At 31.9% G+C, this 14,229-nt stretch overlaps 1 protein-coding gene across 1 annotated transcript in view; it reads right to left on the bottom strand.

Annotated features, from left to right (window-relative positions):
* The window catches only part of LOC114325514 (myosin-VIIa), a 314,282-nt gene that overhangs the window by 69,719 nt on the left and 230,334 nt on the right, over nucleotides 1-14,229 (bottom strand). The gene's annotated exons all lie outside the window — the stretch shown is intronic.

Genomic DNA, 14,229 nt, shown 5'->3' with positions numbered 1-14,229 from the left:
GTAGCCAAAAATAGTTTACCACAAATAATAAGAATAAAAATGGAAAGAAAAATAGCCTATTAGACTAGAAAAGCGGCAAAACTAATGCACATGCAACATTCAATATATAGTTCTGCAATCAAACTAAGCGAGTTATAAATATTCAGCTAAGCGGGGTGCTATTCTTCAAGTTGTGAAATTCTATCAACAAGGGATCTTTCTGTTTTATGGAATGATCCCTTGTTTATTTAAGTACACATTTCCATCAATAGTACCCAGCTGAGCTGAATATTAATGACGCTCTTAGTTTGTTTGCAGAACTATACCTCGCAAGAAATACTATATCTAAATTATAACATTTTATACGCAAAACAAGAATTTTTTTTTATTTATAAAAAATAACTGCATATAAACATCCACTTACTAAAGTATCGCACCAACATCGTTCTATGAAAATGTCAAAGTTGAGTCGAATCAAACATAATCAAACACACACAAACACACGCGCGCACTGCGTATCACAAAAAGAAATAACATACAATTACACCGTTTAAGTCGATTTCATAATTTATCTAATAAAAACTCCAAAAAGTAGACCAATACCACCAATATCGGACTCACTTTCACTTAAAGAATTCGTGACAAATTTATTATTAATCTATCAGCAGTCGAGATAGGTAATAAGACTACGCGAAGTACTGGTATTGCTTACGGTACTGATTGTTCTAGGCAGATGAAGATATCGGGTAGCCCAACAAAAACTTAGAATCGAAAGTTGCATTTTGGGATTCAATACAGAAATTCTTTTGAGCATAGACGATTGTTGTCATTTCTTTAACATGATAATTCGTTGTACAGTAAAACCTCGATAAAACGGACCTCTATTTATCGGACTTCGGATATAACGGACAAAAAATCAGATCGAATGTAAAAAAAAATTTGAATGCAAAAAATATGAAAAATCGAATTCTAGAAGGAAAACCAAAAAGGACAGGATCTCATCACTGCTTTGTGCTAACGCCGATGGATCGCATGGATTGACTACTATAAATAATTGTTGTTAAATCTCGTAAACCTAGTATTGCCAAAGATATAATCATAAAAGTGCATCATCTGCCCGTTTCATATTACAGCTCTAATAGGGCATGGTTCACCAGAGATATTTTCAAAAATTAGTTTTTAAAGGATTTGTACCTGCAGTGAGAAAATTTCAAGAGAAGAAACTGGTAATATCGCCTAAAGAGGTGAAATGTTTATTGATTTTAGACAAAGCTCCTGCTAATTCTATTGAAAGTATTCTAAATTCAGAAGAGGACAACTTTAATTGTATGTTTTGCTAAAAAATATATTGCTTATTCAACCCATTTACAGTGAATAATTTTGTCAACCAAATGAGTATATTGCAGAAAGTTTTTAAATGAAGTAGAAAAGTAAAAAAGTAGCGAACAAAACTTTATTCCTTTTTTAACTTACAGATTTGTACACTCTATTTAAATACAGTACCTACATAATTTTAAAAAAATATTTTTTTATTGATTTTAAACCTATTTTTATACGGACATTCCGTCCCCCCAATTAGTCCGTTATATCGAGGTTTTACTGTAATTCTTAATTTTTCCCGCCAAATCTTCAGTGTCTTACATAATAGATCGTCTTGTAGTAAGTTATAGAATATAGAATTTAACTTCCAGTTTTATTAGACTCTTCCCGTCTCTAACTCTACTGCATGCATCTCCATCTTCCTATTCATCGATCTACACTACGCGTTAGAGAAAACGGGCCACCCACAAAATGGGTCATTTTTGATGTCTCGAATGTCCTAAACCTGGAGTCCGATTTAAGTGATTTTTTTAATATGTTATAGCCTTATTCTTTAACAATATCGCTGTGATAATGTTGTTATTGTCATTGTATACTGAGTGTACCAATCAAACTCAAACTGTGTTTTTTTCTCCAAGTTCTAGACAAGGCGAAAACGGCGGGTTCGAAGGGAAAAATATTCCCATGAGATTATTTTGCATAATCACATTCGTGAGACATCCCAGAATAACGTTCAAGAAGTCGCCCAAGTCCCAAGTGAAAAGTGGGCCAATTTTTTTTTAACAATTTTTTTTAATCAAATTGCAAGAATCAATATTTTTGGCCCGAACAATTTATTCTTTAATTTTTTGGACCATTCTGGACAAAAAAGATCTCTTACAAATTTTATCTAAAGTTGATCGTTTTCGACTTATCAGCAATTTAAAATTGAAAAAAACGAAAAATGGCGATTTTCAAGGCTTAATAACTCGGTTAAAAGTTATTATTATGAAAGTCAATATATGACTAAATCAAAGTTTGAAGCCCCCCTACAAGATCCTGAAGAAATTTTTGTCATTATTTTATTACTAAGCTGTTATTTTTAAGTAATAATAATAAGCGCCATGCACTTGTGCGGGGCTGTAAATGCTGAGTGCGAGAGAGAAGCTATTCCAGCAGTCCAATTGTGCATCTTACTCGCACTCACATTTACAGCAGCGTCAATACGATACAACCACTCATTGTTATTAATTAAAAATAACAGCTTAGTAGTAAATTAATGACACAAATTTCTTCAGGATCATGTAACGGCGACTTTAAACTTTGATTTAGTCACTTTCTGACTTTCAAAATAATAATTTTTGACCGAGTTATTAAGCCTTAAAAATGGCCATTTTCGCGTTTTTCAAATTTTAACTTGCTTATAACTCGAAAAAGATCAACTTTAGAGAAAAATTATAAGAGACCTTTTTTGTCCAGAATGGTCCAAAAAACCTAAAAAAAATTAGTCCGGGCCAAAATATTGATTTTTGCAATTTGATTAAAAAAAATTGTTAAAAAAAATTGGCCCACTTTTCTCGTGGGCGACTTCTTGAACCTTATTCTGGGATGTCTCACGAATGTGATTATGCAAAAATATCTCATGGGAATATTTTTCAAAACGAACCCGCCGTTTTCGCCTTGTCTATATAGCATTTATAAAATACTGAAATTACAACCCAACTAGAGCCTCAGGTTTTCTTAACATTCTGTTTTTTGATTAATTCGCTCATGTTCGATAATAAAAAAGTTAGGTACTTTGCCAACTAGCCATGTTGTTCATCATTACAGGGTGTTTCTAAATAAGTGCGACAAACTTTAAGGTGTAATTCTTCATGAAAAAATAATGACTGTTTGCTTTATAAACATCTGTCCGCAAATGCTTCGTATCCGAGATACGGAATGTTGATTTTTTTCTTACAAACTGTAATAGGACCCGTATGGACGCCAATGGTGAATAAAATATTCTTAGTTGTATGTCAAAAAATGCGCAATAACTACTTCTTAAAACCTACCAAATTTCATTTGCATATATCAACCGGTTTTAGAGCAATAAATAAATCGTCAGTTTGTAACAAAAATTTCAACATCCTGTATCTCGGAAACGAAGCATTTGCGGACATATGTTTATAAAGCAAACGGTCATTATTTCTTCATGCAGAATTACCCCTTAAAGTTTGTCGAGCTTATTTAGAAACACCCTGTATTGATGAAGAACATGGCTAATTGGTAAAGTACCTAACTTTTTTATTACCCAATATAAGCGAATGAATGAAAAACAGAATGTTGAATGGGTTGCATATGTGAGTTAATTTTAAATGAAGTAAAGAAACACAGACTTACAATCATTTAATAATACTTCGACGACCGGTTTCGATCTCTACAATATTCAGATCATCTTCAGGTCGGCGTTACAAGTAGTTAAATGCTACAATTAAAGAAAGCCACAGTTAGAACATTGTCTGGTTGTATCAAAATGCAAATAGAAAACCCAAAAAATTTTGAAAAGTATGTAACTGTTGACACTTCAGAACAATAAACTGGTACATACATACGTATGCACACATATGAGAAACAGGTACTCATAAGCATGCATACGCACATAGATGCATGCGGTTTATGACTATTTGTTAAATTAAGTTAAATTTTAAATTATTAAAAATTTACTAAAAAACTAGTTTAAACATGTCATCGATGAACTTACAAAGCATCCCTTGTAACGGCATGTAAGTGGATCAAAATTATACAGGGTGGAACAAAAATACAGGTAATAAATTAAACCACATATTCTGGGACCACAAATAGTTCGAATCGAATGAACCTAACTTACCTTAGTACAAATATGCACGCAAAAGAAGTTACAGCCCTTTGACGTTACAAAATGAAAATCGATTTTTTTGAATATATCAAAAACCATTAGAGATTTTTTGTTGAAAATGGACATGTGTCATTCTTATGGAAAGAACATGTTAAAGAAAAATTATAGTGAAATTTGTGCACCCCATAAAAATTTTATGGGGGTTTTGTTCCCTTAAACCTCCCCAAACTTTTGTGTCCGTTCCAAATAAATTATTATTGTGGTGCCATTAGTTAAACTCAATATTTTTAAAACTTTTTGCTTGTTAGTATTTTTTCGATAAGGCAGTTTTTATCGAATTGCGGCTTCTTTTTTAATATGTTTACATACAAATTTTATGAGGGTTTTGTTCCTTTAAACCCCCCAAATGTTTGTGTACGTTCCAATTAAACTATTACTGCGGTACCATTAGTTAAACACAGTGTTTTTAAAACTTTTTTGACTCTTTGTATTTTTTTTGATAAAGCATCTTTTATCGAGATGTGGCTTCTTTTTTAATATGGTTCAAAATATACTTAAATCATAAATAAATTTTCATATTATTACCAAGTCTCCATAATCGTACTTTACCATATACAAATATGTGGTGGATTTGACAAATATTCAAATATCTCGATAAAAACTGACTTTTGGAAAAAGTACTAAGAGACAAAAAAGTTTTTGAAAGCTTGTGTTTAACTAACGGCGCTACAATAATAATTAAATTGGAACGCACACAAAAGTTTGGGAAGGTTTAAAGGAACCAAACCCCCATAAAATTTTTATGGGGTGTCCAAATTTCATTATCATTTTTTCTTAAAATACTACTGTAATAAGAATACCACATGTCCATTTTCAATAACAAATCTCTAATAGTTTTCGATATATTGGAAAAAATCGATTTTCATTTGTAACTTCAAAGAGCTGTAACTTTTTTTCCGTACACATTTGTACTAAGGTAAGTTAGGTTCAATCGAACTATTTTTGGTCCCAGAATATGCGATTAAATTTATGACCTGTATTTTTGTTACACCCTGTATAGTTTAGTTTTTTAGTAAATTTTTAATCATTTAAAATTTAACTTAATTTAACAAATAGTCATAAACCGCATGCATCTATACTCCATCTAATTTACTTACCGTTGCACGTCATCCGCGTCATAGCCCGAGACGTCACATGATACCAACACGAAATATTTAGGCGGTAGGTGTGTTCTTTTTTAGAATCACTTTGCCGAGTACACTGGCGTTACAGCCACTAGGCATATTTTATTATATACGCGTAGAAATAATATTTAAAGATTTCTATTAATGTTAACTTAACGAAATACACAATAATATGTTTCATTTAATTTGTATAAATGGATTATAAAGCGTTTTTATGAAGCACATTTGTTCGGAATACACTGTAACTATAATCGAACGAAGGTGATATTTTGGCATAAATTGGTAACATTTATTTGACAGTTGCGGTGATGACACTTCATATTTGTTTATATTCTTTACTATAAGTATGTATTTCATTATATTTACTGTTTTTATTATGTACTTTAACGTAAGATTATAACTTAATTATTGTTTTCTATTTCTAAAGTTTTTATTTATTATCATGGAATATTAATTTGTTTTGCTGTATAATCACTTCTGCAAAAATTGTGTGATGTATTGGATTTAAAATGAATTCAAGAATTTTTTGTAATTGGGTAACAATGTCAACTTAGATCTCTGACTGTATGTGCGTATGCGTGCTTATGAGTACCTGTTTCTCATATGTGTGCATACGTATGTATGTACCAGTTTATTGTTCTAAAGTGTCAACAGTTACATACTTTTTAAAAATTTTTGGGCTTTCTATTTGCATTTTGATACAACCAGACAATGTTCTAACTCTGGCTTTCTTTAATTGTAGCATTTAACTACTTGTAACGCCGACCTGAAGATGATCTGAATATTGTAGAGATCGAAACCGGTCGTCGAAGTATTATTAAATGATTGTGAGTAAGTCTGTGTTTCTTTACTTCATTCAAAAACAGGACGTTAAGAAAACTTGAGGCTATAGTTGGGTTTTAATTTCAGTATTTTATAGATGCTAGAATATTCCACAGGGTTACGAGAACTTTGAGAAAAAATCACAGTTTGATTTTTACACCCGGTACCGGTATACAATGATAATTTACCTGTCTAGCAAAAATATTATTACAGCAGTATTGTTAAAGAATAAGGCTACAACATATTATTAAAAAAAAGAATGTGTGTGTACTTTGTACGCACGTAAGAAGTTATACTTCTATTATATGATTATATGATTATAAACGAAATTAATATACTTTTTATTTATATTTTATTTAAATATTAAACTAATTTATACTTACTACTTCTCAAACATTTTTATTAAAACAGTGCCAAAAATTAAAATAATAAAAGAATAAAACACACACAAACACATTAAAAATGCCACAAATGATTTCTGAACATTAATTGTCGGAAAATTTTTTAAATAAATACGTATCTTCTGAAAATAAAATTATATAATAAATACACTTACAATCATAAAAGGTATAAAAAAAATAAAAAAATAAAAGTTTCTATTGGGATTGGAACCAACTTACCAGCGCGGCTGGTATTGGCGTTGTATTGGGGTTCACTCGCATTAAACGCTTCGCCACGGATACAGTGTGTCATTATGTGCGAAGATCGACTAACTAAAATTTTGAATTGAAATGATTTAGAATTGAAAAAATACAACAAAACATAGAGTAAGAAAACAATATATTAGGTGAATATTGATAGAAATTTTGATGGTAATCAAATTATGTAAATAAAAGTATTACATACTATGTATTTTGGTAGCTTCAAATAATGATACATTTACAATTATTACGTACCTGTTGCTTTAAAAACTAATTAAAAATCACTACAATTATAAACTTTTTTGTTTCTGTCCTCACAACAATAAAACTAATATATTATACATTTGTTTACCTTCATATTGAACAATTATTTATTATTGACAGATCATTTCAACACTCAATCAGAGCCCGTATAACGACTAATAAATTTCGCAATCACTTGCATCGTGCAAAGTGGCTATGTTCAAATATCATAACAAAATTTGATCAACTATTTTTAAAACACTTACCAGTGTAAGATTCTTTAGCTTTGAATAAGCGAGATCGTATATCGTCCCGGTTGATTGTTGTTATCCACAGTTCTCTACGCCTTCGAGCTAATAGGTTTTTTATCAGTAATTTTGCGGCACTCATACTAGTCACAGTTTGATGGGCTTTCACATTGGCATGCAACAATCATCTCTTCTATGTTAATAAGTCCAAAAATATAATATGAAAACTATTTAAAAAGGCAGTATAACCATTAACTAACTTTTTGTTTGTTGTTTCTCTTCCTACAAATTTTAAAACGCAACAACCATACATAACCAAACCACAGTCCCACAGCTGTGCCACAGCTGCCATATTGGATAATTTTTGTCATGTCGTTTGAACATCCAATCAGAACAAAGTTGTAATGCGACTGCGCCGGGGTCAAAGGTTTTAATCCTATTAAAATTCACCCTCATATCGCGCGTAAAGAAGTATAACTTCAAAAATCGTTTAAATCGGACAGCAGGTTTAGGATATTCAAGACATCAAAAATGAACCATTTTGTGGGCGGTCCGATTTCTCTGACGCGCAGTGTATAATATCGATTCTATATACTTAAAACTATTACTTTTTATAATAATTCCACCAATCCAATGTTTCCATATTATTTATGGCAGTCGTTTCATCTAAATCTAGAGCATTCATCATCTAGAATGTTCATCATGAAAATTCTATATACTCTGCTTCTGCCCTTCCAATCCTTAAATTCTTTTCTTCACTGTTCCAGTCTTTGTTCTAATTCCCTTTCAGTATTTCCTATGATGCAATCCTAATTTAACATAAAACGTATCGATCTTTTCCTAATTTATCACAACGTAGTTAATCTTCTTTGCATAAATCCAAATTGAATTTTCTAACATTCAGGTTTTCTCACGTATAGGCCTGAATCCCGCGTACCAAAAAAGGTAAAAATAGCAAGCTGAAAATTTGTTAATAGCTTAACGGTGCCTAGTCGGGCAAACTTTGATGTATGGGAACACTAGAACAGGGGAAATTTTAATTGTGGAATGAGATTTTAATTGTGGAACTTATCATCCTGACAAGTTTATGATAGTGAAAACCAGCAGGTTGTTTTTAAGTTTATTCAGTAGCAAACTTTATGTATGAAAAAATGTTTGTCCGACAAATATGTTGGGCAATTTAATCAGTCCGACACGTAGAACATGTTAAATGACAGGAATTATGTTGGTGATAAATAGCAGTCTGATTTTTGCATGAGAGTTTAATGAAAGGGTAACAAATCAATTGGAAGTTCTGTCCGATAAAATGCCTGGGACGTTTTAGTAGTCTGACGTTCGAAACCTGTAACTTGTTCCACAATAAAAACTTCCCCTGTTCTAGTGTTCTCATACATCAAAGTTTGTCAGATCATACACCGTTAAGCTATTAACAAATTTTCAGCTTGCTATTAATAAACTTATTTTTGGTACGCGGGATCCAAGCCTAGTATGAGTGATCATCGATATCATTTCCTGTGCAATATACCTTCGATGGTGTAACTAGAGAATTTTAGTAGGTACCCTGTAGTTGGTATTGGAACCGTGCAAGTTCGGAGGAGCGACACCTGGTTTCTACGCTCAGCAACATTTGTAGCACTTTTAATTATATTGGCCAATTATATTAGTCCTGGTTGCTGGATAATTATTATCAGGGCCATAGCCCAAAAAAATAATAAGAAGAAAAAGTAAGATTAACGTTATGCTTATTATTAGGTTATTAAAAGCTAAACATTGGATGTACGATGTAATAAATAAAAATTAATTATTAAAATGCAGTACTACAAGCAAAATACAATTAATTAAATTCACTTTAATAGTTGCATATAATTTTAAAGTCTTCTACTTTAAAATGTATAATATATGTCTGAATTGCCGATATAAATGAGTCAGTTTAAATTAAATTATTAGAAGAATTTTTTACTAAGCAACAACATTTTTGTTTAATTTATTAATATTTTGTATTTTGACAACGACATCCGATGTGAACGTCGAAACGGTAATAAAATCATTTTTTTAGTTAATTGTGGCTTATTTCCCATTTAGAATAGTTGATTACAAAAATGCCACAAGGAAATAGCTTCAGAACCACAGGGAATGTCGCATTATTTTGATGCAACAGAATACATTTACCAATTAAACATAAATGGTTAAAAATGTCAGCAAAAGATCCAAAAATAACGGTTTTATTTGAATTCTCACAATTTTAAAAGACGTAAACTACATCACAAAATTTTCGCCAAATACATTTTTGCTTTTAGAATAAAATTATACAACTTTACTTCATTCTATTTATTGAATATTATGTTTACTTGAGACACTATGTATCAGAGAGACCTCAGACCTTTGTAAGAAACACGACCTTCACATTTTCTTTCCATCCTGATTTATAACTTGGGTTGGACGTTTAGATTGTTCTTTATTTAACTCTTGTTTTATTTTATTGTTATTTCGAACGAACAAATGCGGTTTTTGCAATAGGTAATAAAATTATTTGTACTATTTACAGAAAATTTTTGGTTTTTAGGTCAATGTACTTCTGGTTACATCATTTTATGCAGTCGTTTGTAAAACTACGTTTCTTTTATATATTATTGACATTTTAGCCTTACGTATACATATTTTTTTATAAGCTTAATGCCTCGACAACTAATGGCCATTGGCATGGTACATTGGCATTGGATTTTGTAATTAGATATCAAGTGTAGTGTGTAGTGTGTGTGTTGAGTAAATGTTTTGTTACTTTAAAAAATCGACTTCATTGTCCAGTAGACAGTTAATTAAAAACTATACTACAAAATGTCCACATTAAAGATAAGTAAAAACTAGCAGTTTTTGCTGCTAGTTAAAAACTTAATTGTCTGACAACAGTGGCGTGCTGGAACTTTTCAAGCGGCCCGGTGATTTTATAGAAAAGCGGCCTCCCATTCTCATTTTATCTTCTATTATCAGAATTTTTTATTTGTTATTTATTGTTCTGAAGCTATTTCTTTGTGGCGTTTTGTAATTAACTATTCTAATTTTAAATAAGCCACAATTTAACTTGATAAAATAATTTTATTGACGTTTCGACTTCCAACTAGGACGTCGTTGTCAAAATACAAAATATTAATAAATTAAACAAAAATGTTGTTGCTCAGTAAAAAAATTCTTTTAATAATTTAATTTAATCTGACTCATTCATATCGGCAATTCGGACATAGAAGTATTACACATTTTAAATTAGAAGACTTTAAAATGATATACAGTCGGAAAAATGAAAGAATACCCATGAACGAACATATAAAACACGCTGTATTCTCCTGTCACCGTGTCACACAAAAAATTGGCCAGCGCAAGTACATGTAATTGTTACATGGACTTGCACTGGACAATTTTCTTTGTGACACGGTGACAGGAAAATACAGCGTGTTTTATATGTTCGTTCATGGGTATTCTTTCATTTTTCCGACTGTAGCCAACATTTGTGAGTTGCGTTCCTGGGACGACTTTATTGAAAGATATTATATTCGATTACATGAAATCAAGTCATGCAAAAATCAGATGGTATTTTATCACCAACTCGGCATTTTAATAAGTCCGACACGTAGAACATGCCAAATGACAGAAATTATGTTTGTGATAAATAGCAGTCTGATTTTTGCATGAGAGTTTAATGAAAGGGTAACAAATCAATTGGAAGTTCTCTCCGACAAAATACATGGGACGTTTTCGTAGTCTGACGTTCCAAATTTTTAACCTGTTCCACAGTTAAAACTTCCCCTGTTCCAGTGTTCCCATATATCAAAGTTTGTTCGAATAGACACCGTTAAGCTATTAACAAATTTTCAGCTTGCTATTAATCAACTTTTTGAAGATATTCTTCTTTAGCGGCGAATCGATTGAGAGTAAAATTGTACATAAATCTGCGCGCCTGCGCACACTGACAGTATGTAGTTCTGACAGTATGTAGTTCATTGCTAATCTTTCAATATAGGTATGTATGACAATGTATGTATCTGTAACCGTGCAAATAAGTCATTAAAAGAATATATTAGTGGTTTTAGGAAATGTATTATTTATTATAATTCTTGTGTTTTTGGATTTGTGTTTCCCTGTAGTAAAATAATAAAATAGGTATGTAGGCATAACATGTTTACAGTTTGTCGCCGTGTTGTGTAATTATATCCGAAACTTACGTGTCAATTCAAGTGGCTCGATGGCGTAGTTGGCAGAGCGGTGGGACAGAGAACGGAAGCACACGGAAGGTCGCGGGATCTAATCCTAGACGATTCATACTTTTTTTTATTTTTCGTTATTTTAATAAAAAATTTTTGGAAGTGGTAGATAAGAAAGTTAGTTTAATTTTTAAATAAAATACAAATAACCTGTTAAGTATATTTACTTCGTTTAAATTACCTATATAATAGAAGAATATCTTCTTACGTGCGTACAAAGTACACACACATTCTTTTTTTGGTACGTGGGATCCAGGCCCATAATTAACCGTTGTGTTATAAAGTACATATTTCGTTAATTCTTACCATTAAAAAATATTTTAAACTTAGCTTGTATTAAAAAACTTTAGAAATTAATGACTTACTTTTCTCAGTTACGTAATTTATTTAGTAATATTTTAAAAAAGGTTTGAAGCGAAGGTTCAGAAAAAAGTAATAAAATGGACATCAACGAAAAACTGACATGTCTGGACGAGATTAGGTAGGCTGTGGCTACTGTGTTTGAAAATATTAAAAATCAATAATTATTATAATTGATCGTTGATATAAAAAAGATCAATAAGCAAAGCGCAGAAAAGCATTGCAGTAATGATAGAATTTTGTAAAAAAATATTAAATACTTTGAATGACTCAATCTCAACATAAATTACTTTGACACTTGAAAATCTTTTCTCCAAAAAAAGTTCCAACCACGTGGGGAGAGTCCTGTGTTGCCCTGGGTAACATCCAGGTTTATCTATAACATCCGATGAATTTTATATAAATATGTAAAATATCTTTATTATTTACATTTAAAGGGTTTTTACCCTATACATTTTGGTGGCTCAGGCATGCAAATTTTGGCTTTTAAACACTGATGATGGATTCCTTAATCCGAAAACGTTTTGTATTGTGACCCTTATTTAGGGTATTTTAATATATACCTTTTACAAAAAACATAGTATTTTTGTGATTTATGGTATACAGCCAGCTACAGGAAGTTTATTTTCCTCGTGGAACTTGAAAATAGTTTCGCTGAATAGGATGAAATTCACATAAAATAATTCTTATATTGGTTTTAAAAATGATTTGTCCAATATTATGTATAATGTAAATATTACTGTATAATAATAAAAAGGGATATGTCTTAGGTTTTGCCGATTATTTTCATAAAACTGTTTTTTTATTAAGTGGATAGGCGCAAACCTTCGGCTTTAATGTTATTTAAATGAATTCATTTGTTCGAATCATCAAAAAACTAATAAATATTTAAAAAAAAATTAAACGCAGAATGAAAGATTACATTACTACCGAGGGCTGAAAGCCCCTTAAATAAATAAAAAGTTTCTTTTGAATGCGATATTTGAAATTAAAAATCACACTCAATTTAATTTATTTTCAATATCATTCGATTAGAAATTAAAACAAAATTTTTTATTACATCTAAAATTTTTTGTGAAAAAAACTTATTTGACCGGCCTCAAGAGGCCGCGGCCTCTCGGCGATTGCACCGATTCATTTATATGGCCAGCACGCCACTGTCTGACAAAAATTATTACTAATTTACCGTTTTGCAATTAAAATAGGTGTTTGAATATATCATATTAATTTGAAATCCTTGTCGCCCGAGACATCGATTAAAAAAAAAGATCAAAATCGGATGACAGGAAGCCCAGAAAATGTAATTTTTGGAGCGAGTTATGATTTTAACTCGCCGATCCACGGTTTGGATCCACATTTACATATATCCACGTAAGAGACCAAATAATTAAAGCCAGTAGAACGGCCGGATGCCTAAACCACACAATTTGGAAAAACAAACACCTAAAAGTGGAAACAAAGACCCGAATATATATAAGTAAGTCAGTTATTAGGCCATTTGTTATGACTTACGCGCCCGAAACAAGACCAGACACAAGCAAAACACAAAGACATCTGGAAACGAAATTGAGATCTTAAGAAGAATTGTTAACGATATGATACCTCGCCAAGCGATGAGCTGCTCTACCAGAGACGACCGGAGGAGTGTCAGCGTTGACGCATAGCACCGCTGGGGGAGACCGAAGGTGAGGGCATCGAGAACATATTTAAGGCGAGCTAGGAGGATGAGAAAATCTACATTTACTTCAAACCCTGAAGAGGACTAAATCCTAAACGGGGACACTCATTGAACGCATTTCTACATAGCAATTTATCTATACACGCAAATCAAACAATGAGAAGAAGATGAGAAAATCAAAACCAGAGATATCCTCGAGAATAACCGAATCCAGAGGAGACTCAGAGAAAAACACCGTCTGATCGACCATCAGACGATAGCCAGGTGGTTGCAAATCGGTCAGGAAAGTAGGTACAATGCCAGAAAAAGTACCTACAGAAGAAGATGTCCAGGAAACAACAAGTGAAGAATCAAACACCTCAAGGATGGAGTTCAAAGGTAGTGGTGCACAAGCAGAATACAAGAAAATCAAGTATCTTAAGGAATGGAATGTAAATATTATTAGGGCAATATACGTTTTTATTTTTTATTTTTATTTTTATTCATATTGAGAAAATCAGTCGTGGCTAGCGTATTGAACTAGCCATGGCTCGACAGCTGCTGCTAGCGTATTGAACTAGCATTAGCTGGCTGGGCAAAAGATGCACCGTATGTGAGGTGGAACTATGCCTAGGCGGACGACACCAGTAGTGACGTGGAGTCTAGCCATGGTCGTTATCGCAGTA

Source organism: Diabrotica virgifera, chromosome 4, assembly GCF_917563875.1.
Source record: "Diabrotica virgifera virgifera chromosome 4, PGI_DIABVI_V3a".
NCBI lineage: Eukaryota > Metazoa > Arthropoda > Insecta > Coleoptera > Chrysomelidae > Diabrotica > Diabrotica virgifera.
The sequence above is the reverse complement of the archived record's forward strand: the minus strand, read 5'-3'. Positions and strand labels throughout refer to the sequence as shown.